The sequence below is a fragment of the Antechinus flavipes genome, chromosome 6 (assembly GCF_016432865.1).
Source record: "Antechinus flavipes isolate AdamAnt ecotype Samford, QLD, Australia chromosome 6, AdamAnt_v2, whole genome shotgun sequence".
NCBI classification, from domain to species: domain Eukaryota; kingdom Metazoa; phylum Chordata; class Mammalia; order Dasyuromorphia; family Dasyuridae; genus Antechinus; species Antechinus flavipes.
In genome coordinates, this window is record NC_067403.1 from 250,987,128 (window position 1) to 251,005,198 (window position 18,071).

Consider the following 18,071-nt stretch of genomic DNA (forward strand, 5'->3'; position numbering starts at 1 on the left):
CATCACCATATCATATAGAACCATGATCTCACATTGAGTAGATAATTAGCCTTCAGTGCTCTGCTGTCTACATTTTCAAATGTACCTTTTCAGAGTTCTAGATCTCTAGAGAAAACCACTATGTCTCCTGGGTTACTTGCATTGGGCTCATGGCTTCTACTCACCATCTAATCTGATTATAGAAATTTGCTATAAGAGGAAAAAGAAGGGACATGAATATAATAGCAGCAAAACAAAGTCTGATCATGCAGTAGCCATTCCACCTCATAGCCAAACTCAGAAATAATCATATGGGAAATAAAGAAACAACTGGGAAACTGAATCAGGAGACTTCCACCTTAAGTAGAGGTCCAGATGGTCCTGCCAACTCTTGCCCAGATAAATCATCCACCTAGATATTGCAGGAAGGATTTCTCTGAGTAATCCATGGCATTTCTCTCAATTATTTTCACTTAATTACTTCTTTACTCACTTAATGATCTATCAAATTTGGAACTCAAAAGAATATCAGGTACAGTCCCAACATTCTTTATCTCTAATAGCAAATTCTCCTAATCTAATCTTAGGGCTACATATATTAAAAGTTTACCAAGACTTGCACACATGAAATTTTTTTAGCAGGTTTTATAGGTTTAAACTTATCTTGGGGCAAAGGATCAATCATTAAACAAGCTCATAGATTCTTAGTGGAAGTATTCCTGTTTTAGAAACCATAAATCCTAAACAGGCTCATTTCTCAAGGCTGATGACCTTTCTTGCCCTGAGGGATTCAAGAAAGCTGGCAAGCTTACAAATTAAGGAGAGTTGACAGAGACCCCAGGGAAGGGGCTGAGCTTGCTGTTGCCTACCCCAACTATTCTTAGTACTTTCTTGGTCTGTTCTGTTTGATACCCCACCCCACTCTATGAAGGGGGAAAAGTGTTGCACCCCTCATATTTGGAAGTGAATTGATAAGGCTTAACATGATGACAATAATTCCAAATGACTTAGTTAACAATTTTTAATTTTTCTAAGTAATAGCCAAATACTTCTAGCTATAGATTCTATTCCTTTAAATAAGTTTCCCTTTTGTTTTTGGGAGAAAATAAGACAGAATAAGAAAGATAGACTCATTTTTAAAATTAAAAATTGACAACATTACTTAATGAGATTCCCTAGATTGTGATTAAATGCTCTAGGCAAACTGAAATGCAGTCTGGTTATTTTCCAATTCACAGAAATCATTTTTCATTTGTGAGCCAGGAAAAGGTTTAAGGTGCCAGTTTTTACTGACAGGGTCCTCAGAAATCTGACTGTAGATAAGTTTTTAAAGTAGTCCCCAAAATCTTTTCTTAACACTATTAGTACAAATAAATTACTGTAGTGTTCTCTTTTCTAAAGTATATTGTTCTCTGGGAGCAGATTTCTGAGAGGGGCTTCTGGAGGCCCTCCTTTCAATTCAGAGTAACAATCACCTTAAATGCAGCCAGACGTTAAAAATTCAGTCCTTTATTGTCTCTTCCTAAATAGCCCAGTTAGTTTTCTTAGAGGCCTTTCTCTAAGTCCTTAGCTAGTCATTTAGCTCTTCCAGATTCTGCCTCTAGCTCAGCTCTGACTTCTGGCTTCTCAATCTCCCCAACTGACTCCTGGCTGAGGCTCTAAGTAAGAGCTTCTAGAGAGCTTGTCCCTTGATATGCTATTTTAGAGGTGGAACTCAAAAGTTGACTCTTCCTCCCAGAGCCTGCGATTGTGTGTTCCTGGTTTGTGAATTTCCCAGACTTGTGAATCTCCAACGCTAATGTGTGAATTGTTAAAGGTGTAAACTTAAGTACATAAGCATTGTTTCTATCAATTGCAGGGATTTAGCACCTTGTTTCAAGTTCTGGCCCATAACACTTCCCCTCTATCTTGCCTTCCTGGGCCCCAGGCTTTGATAGCAGCAGCAATTTGCTCATTTGCTGCTACAGGGTAATTAATCTCTGCTAAAGTGTCTGCCCAAGAACCTACTCCTGTTAGTTGGTCACAGGTGACTGTATATTTACCAGGTTGCCTATTTCTTTGGGCTTTTCTCCTACAGAGTTCACTATACCCAATGCCACAACAAGCATTGTCCAGGTCCTAAACATATTCTTGCTATAGATTTCCCATCATTACGGGTTAAAACTTCAAAAGCCTAATTCTCTAATGCCATCTTAACATACGATGATGTAGATCCATAAAAAGTGCAAGCCTTTTTCAGATCGTTGATAATTTGTAGATTCAAAGGACTGTATCTTGTTTTGTATTGACCTGAAGAGTTAAGCTCTTCAATCACAGGGTATGCTTCTGTTTTTAAATCAGACATATTCTGCCCTTCTTCTTGGGCTTTAAGTAGTGCCTTTTGCAATTGAGTCATGGGGGTGTTATTTGGGGGGAGGTGCTGATGGTATCCCTGCTCTTCCCACTCACTACTCTTCCTCCCTTCATCCAGAAAGGTAAAATAGATGGGGGAGGGTCAAGAGCCTCCTCAGGTATAGGGGAAGGTGAAGCTGAGCTCTGAGAGTGAGAATCATCACATCCTTTAACTTCACTCAACTCTGCATGCCTTTTGGCTATTTTGTCAGTACTATCCCCCTTCTCCTCATCTTTCTTTGTCTGGCTGTCCTCCTTAAAACTTTTCTTTCCTTCCTTCCTTCCTTCCTTCCTTCCTTCCTTCCTTCCTTCCTTCCTTCCTTCCTTCCTTTCTTCCTTTCTTCCTTTCTTCCTTTCTTCCTTTCTTCCTTTCTTCCTTTCTTTCTTTCTTTCTTTCTTTCTTTCTTTCTTTCTTTCTTTCTTTCTTTCTTTCTTTCTTTCTTTCTTTCTTTCTTTCTTTCTTTCTTTCTTTCTTTCTTTCTTTCTTTCTTTCTTTCTTTCTTTCTCCTGGGATTCTTTAAGGCCAATTGTATTGTGTTAGCTATATAGAATGTTTCCTTAGAAATTCAATCAGGACCCTTATCATTGTAATATCCACTTAGTTGCTCTCCCACTAATTTCCATACTACATTCAGCAAGCTCCAATTGTGGGGAGAGCCATCACATCACTATATCATATAGAACCATGATCTCACATTGAATAGATAATTAGCCTTAAGTGCTCTGCTGTCTTAGATTCCAATGCACCCTTTCAGAGTTCCAGCCCTCTACGGTACTCCCCATCTACAGTCTTCCCATCAGCAGTGCCTGCTGGGTTGCTGAGGTGAGAGGCAGAAGCACTTCCCTAAGTAGTGTGGGGAGGCAGATACCTTCCTGTGAAAAACTGATGGGGAGGCTTCTCTTCCATTGAAGATAAAAAACTTGTTTTGCCATTTAGTTCAAGTTTTGAGATGATTTGGTTTGGTTGGTGCTGTTGCTTTTGCTTCAAACCAATGTGACCTCAGGCTGCATTTTTCACTGCTGACACAATTTGCACATGACCACACCATAATTTTATAAGCATCTCTACTCCTTTGTTCCTGTTTTTCTGGGAGGAGGGGGAAGAAGCACATAATATAAAGAAGGAAAAGTGGATTTCTTTCCTACATCTGGGAATAGCTAGTGCTGCCTTAAGGTGAAGCTTAAAATAAGTTTTGCCTACATGTCCCATGTGGCTTGAGTGCAGGTCTTGGCTTTCAGATAAAACTGAACAACAGTATGGATCTCATATCCAGATGAGAAAAAAAATTTTTTTGAAGTGATAGTAGCAGCTGTCCAGAGCAGTGTAATCCCTTGTTTCTGCAAGTCAGTATTCTCCTCTCCTCCCATGAGTATTCTATCAAATCCCACTCCTTGGCTTGGGGAGAAACACTCTCAGGGACTTCATTTCTGGTCTTCATGGGGAAGCATGTCAGGATCTACTATGAGTTTTTGCAGACTCCATTGTGGCCCTGGCTGTGCTGCTCCTGAGTCTGGGAGAGTCCATTCTCAGGATGCTTCTCCTTCAGGCTACATGGAAAATCTAAGCTAAGGGTCACTGTTCTACCCACACTGGTGTATCAGTTTGTCATTGGATAGAAAACAGGTGAGAGTGTTGGTAGGCCTTCAACAGCAGCCCTGCCTAAAAAACTGAAGTACTCATTTGTCATCCTAACTTTTGTAAAATGTCTCTTCCCCCCGATTGATGGGGATTTTTCAACTATAAAAAGACTAAAAACTCCTGTTTTGCCTTCAAATGTCCATCTCATAGGGTCAGCACTAATTTTAGCTGCTATTGATCCTCCTATGCCAGACATGTAGGTGTTTGCCTTAATCTTTGGCCCGTGACTGGGCCAGTTGGCCCCTCTAATGACTTTACCATCTGCACCTGTGTCTACCAACCCTTCCAATGGTATGCCATTCACATAGATAGTGAACATAGGTGGGTCAGCTGTCACAGCTGCTGTCTAGAATATTCCTGGATTTTGTTGCTTAGAGTCAGAATCTGGGCAACTATCACCAGATTGGTAATGAGGAGTCTGTATCAGTAAACCTTATGCTACTACGTCTCCTGGTTGATACATTGTCACACATTGTCTAAATGTATTAGTGACTGGGATATTATCTACACATTCACCAGTTTCCCACATCAGTGTGTGTGTGGACACTGTTTTGTACATGCCCTCAGGAGATAAAATGGTCAAGCCTACAGTGCCTGGAGGCAAGGGATCCATAGCATGGAGAGGAACAGATTTCAGCTCTCCAGGGGTTATCTCAATAGTCCCAGTTGCATGCAGTTTTATTCTCCCCAATTGTAATCCCTTTCTCCCATCAGGTTGCTTCTTGGCTGATGGGTCATGTCTGAGTACTGAACTTCTCTGGGTGTTGCATCGGTTGCCATCATACCCCCAGTATTTTTGCCTGGTTCCTGAAGCTCGCCCAGCTTGCCCTTTCCCTGAGTCAATCTACATTCTGATGCTCAATGAAAACTTTTGTTGCATTTTGCACATAGGGTTTTTGGGTCTTGTTCTCCAATCCTGTTGTTTATGCAAATATTGAGTTTTCAGATGTCCTACTTTACCACATTTAAAGCATTGACAAATCTCTCTGGAAGTCCCTTGCCATAAGGGACCCTGTCTTCCCATGTTCAGATCTTGGAAAGTCTCCACCATAGCCTGGGTATAAAAGGTATTTGCGCCAACTGTGGGACAGCATCTTATGATGTCCGCTGAAGGAGCATCCTCATGTAGTCCTAGTATAATTCTTCTCCAAACCTCATTAGCATTTTCTTTAGCAAGTTGCTTTATCATAATTTCTGTTGCTGCATTTTCACCAATAGCTCGTATGACGGCTGCCTGCAGATGTCCCAAGAACTCAGCAAAGGGTTCATTTGCACCTTGCTCTATTTTTAGTGAAGACTTCCCCTCTATTTTGCCTTCCTGGACAATTTGCTCATATGCTATCAGAGCGTAATTGATCTGTGCTAAAGTGTCTGCATAAGGAATTACCCCTGATAATTGGTCACAGGTGATGGGTATATTGATGGGTATATTAACTCCAAGTTGCCTATTTCATTGGGCTTGTATCCTTCAAAGTTCACTATACTCAGAAAGCCACAACAAGTTTTGTCCAGGTTCTAAACATGTCCTTGCTATAAATTTTCTATCATCAGGGGTTAAAACTTCAGAAGCCAAATTCTCTAGTAACATCTTTAACATAAGGTGATGTAGACCCATAAAAAGTGCAAGCCTTTTTCAGATCTTTGATAATTTCTGGATGAAAAGTAGTGTATCTTCTTTTGTATTTTCCTGAAGAGTTAAGCTCTTCAATCAGAGGATAAGTTTTTTTTTTCTCAAATCACCTGTGTCTTGTCCTTGTTCTTGGGCTTTAAGTAGTGCCTTTTGCAATGAAGTCATGGGGGGGAGTAGTTGCTGTGGTGGGTGGGTTCTGCTGATATCACTGCCCTTCTCCCTCCCCCCCCTCTTCTCCCTCCACCCAAGAAGATGAAATTGATGGGAGAGGGTCAAGGGCCTACTGGGGTGTAGGGGGTGGTGAGCTGAGCTGTGAGAGTAAGAATCACCACACCCTTTAAGTTCCCCATCCCTTTAGGCTATTTTGTTAGTACCATCCCCCTTCTCCTCCTCTTTCTTCTCATGCTTCCCTGTCTGGCTTTTGTTTAAACTTAAACTTTTGTTTAAAACTGGGATTCTTTAAGGCTAATTGTATTATGTTGTATATATACAAAGTTTCCTTAGAAATTGAATCAGGACCCTTATCATTGTAATATTCACTTAGTTGCTCTTCTACTAGTTTCTATTTATCTGCCTCTGTTTCTCTTCCTGGCAGAACCAAGGTGATGAGCATTCTAATGTTTTTAAGAGTCCACCAATCTGCTCCCAATTTAGAAGCAAACCTTGCCTCTTTATTAACCTAAGTATGCTTTCTATAGATCTCTGTTTAGTGGGGTGGGGGAGGCTCCTTTCCTATTATCTCCCCACTTCAGGTAGAAAAGGAAAGTTACTAGTTTAGCCCTAAACCAAGTTTCCTGTTTGTCTATTTTAATACTCACCTTATTTTCCGGTCATAGGAACTCCTTCACTGAAATTATGAACAAACTTCTTGCAGGTCCTTAGTCCATATTGGGTGCCACTATAAAATGTTCGGGCTAGCTCCTTGAAGGGCCTCAGGACAGTTAGAGTCAGGATCAGCGAAAGTCTTTGGTCTTTAGGACAAGAAGTGAAGGAGGCAGGCAAGCTGCCACAAGGCTTGCCAAAGATCAATCCTGTACTCTAGAGTCTGGAGCCTGAAGTCATCACATCACCCTATCATATAAAACCATTACCTCACACTGAGTAAGTAATTAGCCTTCAGTGCTCTGCTGTCTTAGATTCAAATCAGAGTTCCAACCCTCTAGAGAAAACCACTGTGTCTCCTCAGTTACTTGCATTGGGCCCATGGCTTCTACTGACCATTTGTTCTGATTATAGAAATTTGGTATAAGAAGAAAAAGTAGGGGTATGAATATAATAACAGTTAAATAAAGTCTGATTGTGCAGTAGCCATTCCACCTCATAGCCAAACTTAGGAATAATCAGGCGGGAAATGAAGAAACAAACTGGGAAACTGAATCAGGAGACTTCCACCTTAAGTAGACGCTCAGATGGTCCTCCCAACTCTTGCCCAGATAAATCATCCATCTAGATATTTCAGGAAGGAATTCTCTGAGTATTTCTCTCAAGTAATCTCACTTAATTTCTTATTTACTCACTTAATGATCTATCAAATTTGGAACTCAAAAGAATATCAGGTACAGTCCCAAGAGACTTTATCTCTAATAGCAAGTTCTCCTAATCTAACCTTAAGGCTCAATATCTTATATTAAAAATCTACCAAGAGTTGCACACATGAGAATTGTTTTTAGCAAGTTTTATACATTTAAACCTATCCTGGAGCAAAAGATCTATCATTAAGCAAGCTCATAGATTCTGAGTGGAGGCATTCCTTGTTTAGAAACTATAAATCCGAAACAGGCTCATTTCTCAAGGCTGATGACCTTGCTTGCCCTGATGGATTCAAGAAAACTAGCAAGCTTACAAATTAAGGAGAGTTGACAGAGACCCCAGGGAAGGGGCTGAGCTTGCTGTTGCCTACCCCAACTCTTCTTAGTGCTTTTTTGATCTGTGCTGTTGGATACCTCCCCCCCATTCTATGAAGGGGGAAAAGTGTTGCACCCCTCATATTTGAAAGTGAATTGATAAGGTTTAACATGATGACAATAATTCCAAATGACTTAGTTAACAATTTTTAATTTTCCTAAGTAATAGCCAAATACTTTTAGCTATAGATTCTATTCCTTTAGATAAGTTTCCTTTTGTTTTTGGGAGAAAATAAGACAGAATAAGAAAGATAGACTCATTTTTAAAATTAAAAATTGACAACATTACTTAATGAGATTCCCTAGATTGTGATTAAATGTTCTAGGCAAACCGAAATGCAATCTGGTTATTTTGCAATTCACAGAAATCATTTTTCATTTGTGAGCCAGGAAAAGGTTTAAGGTGCCAGTTTTTACTGACAGGGTCCTCAGAAATCTAACTGCAGAGAAGAGTTTTTAAAGTAGTTCCTAAACTCTTCTGTTAACACTACCATATAAATAGATTACTGCAGTGTTCTCTTTTCTAAAGTATATTGTTCTCTGGGAGCAGATTTCTGGGGGGAGGAGGGATTCTCTAACGAGGAGCTCCTAGTGAGCTTGTCCTTGGATAAGCTCTTTTAGAGGTGTTAACTCAAAGGTTGACTCCTCGGAGAGTGTGTGATTGTGGCTTCCTGACTTGTGAATCCCAAACGCTAACGTGTTAACTCTTGAAGGTGTAAACTCAAGTACATAAGCATTGTTTCCATCAGTTCCAGTGAGTTAGCACCTTCGTTTTTTAAGTTCTGGCCCATAACAGGAAGGCTGCAGACAGACCAAGGGAAATGAAAGGGGACTGGGGGAGGTGCACTTGATGGTGTGGGCAGAGGCAGCCAGCTCCAGTATAAAAAGAGAGGCTCTGAGGGAAGGCGGTCATTTGGCAGCTGGTCACAGAGCCTTGTGGACGCGAGCTGCTCCTGGCCTCCCTGCCTTAGAAGAACTACGAGTTAGACTGTTTTCCCTTGGGCCTGCTCGTGTCCTGCAGCAGACCCAGAGACTCCCGCCACTTTCCCTGAGTCGGAGGACTATCCCCAGAGAGTCAGTGGCTCCCCGTGCCCTCAGACCCTCAGTCAGTGTTGCCGTGCTCCCGTAGGCCGAGAGACCTCGCAGGCGTCAGAAGCCCTGCCGCTGGGCCAGTCCTGAGGAGGACTTGGCCAATCCAGAAGCGCCGCTCACTCCCACAGCCCCACTCGGTCCTCAGACTACCATGCCCGTGGCCAAGAGAGCCCGACGTGGCAGGACCACCACGCAGGACCGGCCCTCTTTGCGGGCCCGGCGGGAAGGCGGCGGAGCTGGGATCAAGCCCCCCCGCGACTGTTTTGCTGACGCCCCGCAGGGCGCGGATCCCGGCCCTTCTCTTGTCACGGCTCATCCCTCCGAGCCGAAAGGCTCCTCCGCAGCCGGGTACGACCAGCCTCTGCTCCCGAGCTGCAGAGCCGCTTGTTCCGGGAGACTGCAAGTCGTCCTCTGCAACCATTCCCTGTGGCTCACGTTCCATCGGCAGCAGAACGAAATGTTGCTCAAAAGGCCGGGCCGGGCCATGTTTCCTTTCCTGGCTTACCAAATCCGAGGCATGAACCCCCGGGCCCGTTACCGCGTCTTTGTGGACATGGTGCGCACCGATCAGCATCACTGGCGCTATGAGAACGCCCAGTGGACTCCTTATGGACCCGAAAAAAGCAAGATTCCCGACAACCAGATCTATCTGCACCCGGACTCTCCCAACACGGGCGCCCACTGGATGAAGCGAGAGGTCGCCTTTAAAACACTCAGGCTCACGAACGCGGAGCCCGCGGCCCAGAGCGCCGGCCGCGCCATCTGGCTCCAGTCTCAGCACAGGTACCGGCCCCGGCTCCACGTTGAAGAACTCGCCTGCGGAGACCAGAAAGTGAAGGCTGCCTCCTCCCGGACCCACATCTTCTCCTTCCCCGAGACCGAGTTCATTGCCGTGACTGCTTATCGCAATGCTAAGATCATATGCCTCAAAATCGAGCACAATCCCTATGCTAGGGCCTTTCGGAGAGACGCCCCCTCGGCAGGAGGCTTGAGCGCGGGGCCGCCGCCTGGACAAGCCGCCGACCCCTGTGCTGAAGCGGCTTCGGGCCCCGCCGGCCTACGGCCATTGCTCCAAGAGCGTCAAGACCGGGACCCGGAAAGCTCTAGTCTCGTCCATGGGCTCCGGAGCCCCCAGCCACTCTCTGCCCAGGCCGGCGCCCTTCCCCCAAGCCTGCTGCCCTCCACTTCTGCAGCCGCAACGCCTTACGAAGACAGACCAGAGACTACGGGGTCCGGAACGGGGAAGCCGGCGTCCCTGCTCCAAACCTCCCGGGGGCACAGAATGATCTGTCTCCAGTCTGCGCTCTCAAAGCCCCTGGAGCCCGCCCCCGGAGCCCGCGAACAGCCCAGGCTTCACAGGGAAACCTGCACTCAAGGGACCCAGACGGATTCGGAAGCTGCAGCCTGGGGGGAAAGAGCTCCAAAGAAGAGGCGTCTGTCTCCTGGTCCTTCAGGCAGCTGCGCCATGTCCTCAGCAAAAGTCCGTCGCGAAGCCCAGGCCCAGCGGCTTCCAGCTATGGAAGCCAGCGCCAAAGCTTCCGCAGAAGCAGCTTCTGAGCTTCCTGGCGACCTGCTGGTAACAGAAGAAGCCGGTGTGTGGTCAGGGAACAGAGAGATGCCGGCTGCCTGCTGGCCCACGCAGCAGCCCCAGCAGTCCTTGTGCTATGACTTTAACTCCACTCCCAGCAGCAGCAACAGCAACGGCCTGGCAACCTTGCAAATTGTGAACCCAGGCCTGCAGACCTCCACTGCTCCACTTGCCGGATCTTATGGCTCAGGTCAAGAGAGTCTGCTCGCCCTACTGGAGGCGCCCACATTTCCATCAGAAAATTTCCAGGGCATCAGTGGGGATTACCACCCATCTCTACCTCCGCACCCTGTCCCTGGAGCCCAAGAAGAGCCAAGATTTCAAGAACAAATCTGGCCCCATCTGACCCAGACAGAGCTGGAAGATTCAGCACAGGGAGAGGGAGCCCCCAAGAAGAGACGTTTATCCCCTCCTGCTTCAGGCTGGCAGGCAAGGTGTTCAGGGAGGGATGATGGAGAAGCCCAGGACCAGCTTCTTACAGCTATAGCAACTAGCCTTTACACCTTGTCAGAAGCAGCTTCTGAGGACCCTGGCCACCTGCTGGGTGTCCAGGAGTCTCCTGCCCCAGACAACAGCAGCAGGATCCTTGACCTCTGGAGTGCCCCCCAGCAATCCCAACAACCCCAGCAGCCCTTGTACTATGACTTTGACTCTACTCCCAGCAGCAGCAACAGCAACGGCCGAGAAACCTTGCAAGTTGTGAACCCTGACCTGCAGACCTCCACTGCCCCACCTGCAGTGTCTTATGGCTCCGGTCAAGAGAGTCTGCTCGCTCTACTGGAGGCGCCCACATTTCCATCAGAAAGCTCCCCGGGCACCAGTGGTGTTTGCCGCCCCTCTGTACCTCTGCACCCTGTCCCTGGAGCCCAAGAAGAACCAACTGTTCAAGAACAAATCTGGCCCCATCTGACCCAGACAGAGCTGGAAGATTCAGCACAGGGAGAGGGAGCCCCCAAGAAGAGACATTTATCTCCTGCTTCAGGCTGGCAGGCAAGGTGTTCAGGGAGGGATGATGGAGAAGCCCAGGACCAGCTTCTTACAACTATAGCAACTAACCTCTACACCTTGTCAGAAGCAGCTTCTGAGGACCCTGGCCTCCTGCTGGGTGTCCAGGAGTCTCCTGCCCGGGACAACAGCAGCAGGATCCCTGACTTCTGGAGTGCCCCCCAGCAATCCCAACAACCCCAGCAGCCCCAGCAGCCCTTGTACTATGACTTTGACTCTACTCCCAGCAGCAGCAACAGCAACGGCCGAGAAACCTTGCAAGTTGTGAACCCTGACCTGCAGACCTCCACTGCCCCACCTGCAGTGTCTTATGGCTCCGGTCAAGAGAGTCTGCTCGCCCTACTGGAGACGCCCACATTTCCATCAGAAAGCTCCCAAGGCACCAGTGGGGATTGCCGCCCATCTCTACCTCCGCACCCTGTCCCCGGAGCCCAAGAAGAGCCAAGAGATCAAGAACAAATCTGGCCCCATCTGACTCAGACAGAGCTCGCAGATTCAGCACAGGCTGAGGGAGCCCCCAAGAAGAGACATTTATCTCCTGCTTCAGGCTGGCAGGCAAGGTGTTCAGGGAGGGATGATGGAGAAGCCCAGGACCAGCTTCTTACAGCTATAGCAACTAACCTCTACACCTTGTCAGAAGCAGCTTCTGAGGACCCTGGCCACCTGCTGGGTGTCCAGGAGTCTCCTGCCCGGGACAACAGCAGCAGGATCCCTGACTTCTGGAGTGCCCCCCAGCAATCCCAACAACCCCAGCAGCCCCAGCAGCCCTTGTACTATGACTTTGATTCCACTCCCAGCAGCAGCAGCAGCAGCAACAGCAAAGGCCGGGAAACCTTGCAAGTTGTGAACCCTGACCTGCAGACCTCCACTGCCCCACTTGCAGTGTCTTATGGCTCCGGTCAAGAGAGTCTGCTCGCCCTACTGGAGACACCCACATTTCCATCAGAAAGCTCCCCGGGCACCAGTGGTGATTGCTGCCCATCTGTACCTCCGCACCCTGTCCCCGGAGCCCAAGAAGAACCAACTGTTCAAGAACAAATCTGGCCCCATCTGACCCAGACAGAGCTGGAAGATTCAGCACAGGGTGAGGGAGCCCCCAAAAAGAGACATTTATCTCCTGCTTCAGGCTGGCAGGCAAGGTGTTCAGGGAGGGATGACGGAGAAGCCCAGGACCAGCTTCTTACAACTATAGCAACTAACCTCTACCCCTTGTCAGAAGCAGCTTCTGAGGACCCTGGCCTCCTGCTGGGTGTCCAGGAGTCTCCTGCCCGGGACAACAGCAGCAGGATCCCTGACTTCTGGAGTGCCCCCCAGCAATCCCAACAACCCCAGCAGCCCCAGCAGCCCTTGTACTATGACTTTGACTCTACTCCCAGCAGCAGCAACAGCAACGGCCGAGAAACCTTGCAAGTTGTGAACCCTGACCTGCAGACCTCCACTGCCCCACCTGCAGTGTCTTATGGCTCCGGTCAAGAGAGTCTGCTCGCTCTACTGGAGGCGCCCACATTTCCATCAGAAAGCTCCCCGGGCACCAGTGGTGTTTGCCGCCCATCTGTACCTCTGCACCCTGTCCCTGGAGCCCAAGAAGAACCAACTGTTCAAGAACAAATCTGGCCCCATCTGACCCAGACAGAGCTGGAAGATTCAGCACAGGGAGAGGGAGCCCCCAAGAAGAGACATTTATCTCCTGCTTCAGGCTGGCAGGCAAGGTGTTCAGGGAGGGATGACGGAGAAGCCCAGGACCAGCTTCTTACAACTATAGCAACTAACCTCTACTCCTTGTCAGAAGCAGCTTCTGAGGACCCTGGCCTCCTGCTGGGTGTCCAGGAGTCTCCTGCCCGGGACAACAGCAGCAGGATCCCTGACTTCTGGAGTGCCCCCCAGCAATCCCAACAACCCCAGCAGCCCCAGCAGCCCTTGTACTATGACTTTGACTCTACTCCCAGCAGCAGCAACAGCAACGGCCGAGAAACCTTGCAAGTTGTGAACCCTGACCTGCAGACCTCCACTGCCCCACTTGCAGTGTCTTATGGCTCCGGTCAAGAGAGTCTGCTCGCCCTACTGGAGACACCCACATTTCCATCAGAAAGCTCCCAAGGCACCAGTGGTGTTTGCCGCCCATCTCTACCTCCGCACCCTGTCCCCGGAGCCCAAGAAGAGCCAAGAGATCAAGAACAAATCTGGCCCCATCTGACTCAGACAGAGCTCGCAGATTCAGCACAGGCTGAGGGAGCCCCCAAGAAGAGACATTTATCTCCTGCTTCCGGCTGGCAGGCAAGGTGTTCAGGGAGGGATGATGGAGAAGCCCAGGACCAGCTTCTTACAACTATAGCAACTAACCTCTACACCTTGTCAGAAGCAGCTTCTGAGGACCCTGGCCACCTGCTGGGTGTCCAGGAGTCTCCTGCCCGGGACAACAGCAGCAGGATCCCTGACTTCTGGAGTGCCCCCCAGCAATCCCAACAACCCCAGCAGCCCCAGCAGCCCTTGTACTATGACTTTGATTCCACTCCCAGCAGCAGCAGCAGCAGCAACAGCAACGGCCGGGAAACCTTGCAAGTTGTGAACCCTGACCTGCAGACCTCCACTGCCCCACTTGCAGTGTCTTATGGCTCCGGTCAAGAGAGTCTGCTCGCCCTACTGGAGGCGCCCACATTTCCATCAGAAAGCTCCCCGGGCACCAGTGGTGATTGCTGCCCATCTGTACCTCCGCACCCTGTCCCCGGAGCCCAAGAAGAGCCAAGAGATCAAGAACAAATCTGGCCCCATCTGCCCCAGACTGAACTGGAAGATTCAGCACAGACTGAGGGAGCCCCCAAGAAGAGACGTTTATCTCCTGCTTCAGGCTGGCAGGCAAGGTGTTCAGGGAGGGATGATGGAGAAGCCCAGGACCAGCTTCTTACAGCTATAGCAACTAACCTCTACACCTTGTCAGAAGCAGCTTCTGAGGACCCTGGCCACCTGCTGGGTGTCCAGGAGTCTCCTGCCCGGGACAACAGCAGCAGGATCCCTGACTTCTGGAGTGCCCCCCAGCAATCCCAACAACCCCAGCAGCCCCAGCAGCCCTTGTACTATGACTTTGATTCCACTCCCAGCAGCAGCAGCAGCAGCAACAGCAACGGCTGGGAAACCTTGCAAGTTGTGAACCCTGACCTGCAGACCTCCACTGCCCCACTTGCAGTGTCTTATGGCTCCGGTCAAGAGAGTCTGCTCGCCCTACTGGAGGCGCCCACATTTCCATCAGAAAGCTCCCCGGGCACCAGTGGGGATTGCCGCCCATCTCTACCTCCGCACCCTGTCCCCGGAGCCCAAGAAGAGCCAAGAGATCAAGAACAAATCTGGCCCCATCTGCCCCAGACTGAACTGGAAGATTCAGCACAGGCTGAGGGAGCCCCCAAGAAGAGACATTTATCTCCTGCTTCAGGCTGGCAGGCAAAGTGTGCAGGGAGGGATGATGGAGAAGCCCAGGACCAGCTTCTTACAGTTGTAACAACCAGCCCCTACACCTTGTCAGAAGCAGCTTCTGAGGACTCTGGCCACTTGCTGGGTGTCCAAGAGGCTCCTGCCCCGGACAACAGGAGCGGGATCTCTGACCTCTGGAGTGCCCCTGAACAGTCCCAGCCCCCTTTGCATTCTCTCTTTGACTGCACTCCCAGCAGCAGCAATAGCAGGAGCCTGACAGTCTTGGAAGATGTGGCCATGGGGCCGGCCTGGCAGCCCTCCACTTCTCCACTTGCCATGCCTTATGAGCCCGATGAGGAGAAGACGCTGTTATCCCTACTGGAGTCCCTGGGCTGCCCCCCAGAAATCTCCCAGGGGACCAATAGTGACTGTCTCCCCTCTGTGCCCTCCAAGCCAATGAATCCTATCTCTGAAGCCCAAGACAGCCAAAGTCTTCAACAGGAAATCTGGACTTCTCTCACCGAGACAGTCTCGGAAGATTCACCCCAGGCTCCCAAAACTTCCGAGACGGCCCCTTTCTCTCACAATGTTTCCAGCGGCCAGGGCTCCCCTTTCACGATCCCAGACTTTTACTGTGATTCCCTCTTCTAAGGAAGAGCAGCCCCTCCGAGACCTAAGACATGTAGAAACACACACAAGCACACACAGGCACATGCTGCCACGCACCCATGCTCAGAGACACATCCTCTCACACGCACCCACTCAGAGACAAGGAGACACTCACACATAGGTCAACTGGCAGCCAGCAAAGAAGCATTCCTTTGGAATCAAAGTGCAGGGGATGAGGGAGAGTGAGGAGTGCTGACCCCATGCTGATGGGCAAATTCTGCCTCAGTCCACCTTGCCTAATGATTTTCTGCCCAGAGGAGAGGACTATCTTGGGGAAAAAATAATCTCTTTTCTCTTGATGGTCCTGCCTGTCAATGCAATGCCATGGTCTGGTGGACAAGAGGCCCACAGGGCCTTTACTTGGTGATTGCCTAGGACAGAGTTTTCTTTTCTGTTTTTTTGAAAAGTTTTTAATTTTCAAAATCTATACACAATTTTTCCACATGAACTCTTGCAAAACCTTGTGTTACAATTTCCTCCCATTCCCCTCATTCCCTCCATAGATGGCAAGTTATATGTTAAATATATTTTTAAATGGATGTCAAATCCAAGATATGCACACATAGGGATTAAATCATCTTGCTGCCCAAGAAAAATCAAATCAAAACCAACAAAACTGAGAAAGAAAATTAAATGCCACCAAGTAACCACAAAAAGATTAAAAAAAAAAAAACTGATCCATGATCGTTTCTTATAGAAGAATAATCTATCATATTATAACAATGTAATATATGATATGATATAATAAGTATAGTATAATGAATGTGTTATAGGTAATAATATCTGATAATATAATATTTTATAACATATTATAATATATATCAGAATTTCTTATAGAATGATATTATAAATATTATATCACATACATTAATATATCATATATAATAGAATTTCATATAGAATGATAATATAACATTATAATATAACAGAATATAGCACAAACTGCTAAGACATTAGAGTTGATAGATTATTGATCTGATCTTACAAGAAGATGTTTTGGGCCAGAACCTGAAACAAGGTATTAAGTAGAACTAATTGATATAATGTTTGTGTTCGCACCTTTACTCATTGGAATTCACAAGTATGGGAGATTCACAAAGTTAACTATGTAACTTTGTGAATTCACACCTCCCTTGAAGCTCTTAGGGCCAGAGAGCACTATGGGAGAAAACAAATAATCCCTCTCTCTCTCCTTGGTTCTAAGAGCTCTTGCAGTTTTGTCCTTTGCTTCTGCCTCTGATTTCTTCAGCCTTCAATCCAGCTCCACTCTTCATGTAATTCTGCTGAAATCTGTTTGAGAGCCTCTGTCTGTTTCTTTTATATGAGAGAGAGGAATTGTGGGATACGAGAGAGAGGGATTATGGGTTTCTCCCATAGTTCTCTCTGGCCCTAAGAGATTCAAGGGAGGTGTGAATTCACAAAGTTACACAGTTAATTTTGTGAATCTCCCATACTTGTGAACTCCAATGAGTAAAGGTGTGAACACAAGCATTGTATTAGTTCTACTTAGTACCTTGTTTCAGGTTCTGGCTCAAAACATCAACTCTAATGAGTTAGCAGTTTGTAAAGATTCCAACAATATGCAATAATATAAAATAATAAAATATAATATAATTAACATAATATATGATATTATATGTAATATAACATAATATATGATATAATATTCTATATCATAGAATTTCTTATAGAATGATAATACAACATATTATAATATATAATAATAGAATATATCACATACCATAATATCAAATAATAAAATGTGAAATAATATAATATAATATGATGATATGATATATCATAGAATTCTGTCTACAATGATACAATACAATAACTTATTATAATATAATAATAGAATATATCATATAAAATAATAAAATAAATTATAATACAATATAATATAGCAGGAGGAAGGAAATTCAGTTTTTCCTGACTCCATGTGCAACTCTCTCTCCACAAGAATTCCAATAGGAAGCAAGTAGGTAGGAAGTCTATTACCAGTGGGGACAGAAGGGTAGAGAAAAGTCAGGAAAGAACCTCAAAGTTGAGTAGATCTTGTCAAATCCAGTCATAATCCTTATGGTTTGGAAACTTAAATTTGTAGTAGTAAAACAGGTGGCCCACGATTCTGCAGCAAGGTGGTGGCCCAGTGTGGATTCCAACCCCATCCCCAACTCCAAATGCCTAGTTCTCTCTCCTAAATGTTCGTGAGAAAGGGCTGCCGAGCAAAAGACTGGAGGGATGTAGCATGGAAAGACATCACTGAGAGAATAATTTATGGAATTGAAATCATTCCAAACCTCTCTACTTTCAGTTGGGGAACTAGTCCAGATTCACTTTACTGTATTTTATTACTTTGCTGTATTTTATTTTTATCATTGTATTTTATTAGTGGAAAAAAATGACACTTTAAACCTGAGGAGGTATAGAGTCTTAGGGAGCCTAAGTCCTCAGCTCCTTTTCCTGTTCATTTCAGGTACAATGGAGTTGTAATTGCTACTGAGTCATGTGTCTATTTATCCTGATTTTGTCCATGGAGTAGTGTAGGGAGCAAGATTAGGAGAGACAGTTAAGTTTTCATGTTGGAAATTTTCCTTTTATTTGCAACCCAGTTGGTGTTAAGTGACTTACCAGAGCCACACAAGTAGGAAGTGCTAAGTGTCTGAAGCAAGTTTGAACTCAGGTCCTTGTGACTCCATTGTGCCATTCAGCTGTTTCCTATAAGTGAATTCTCTTATAATTCTTTAGAACAATTTACCACAATATTATATC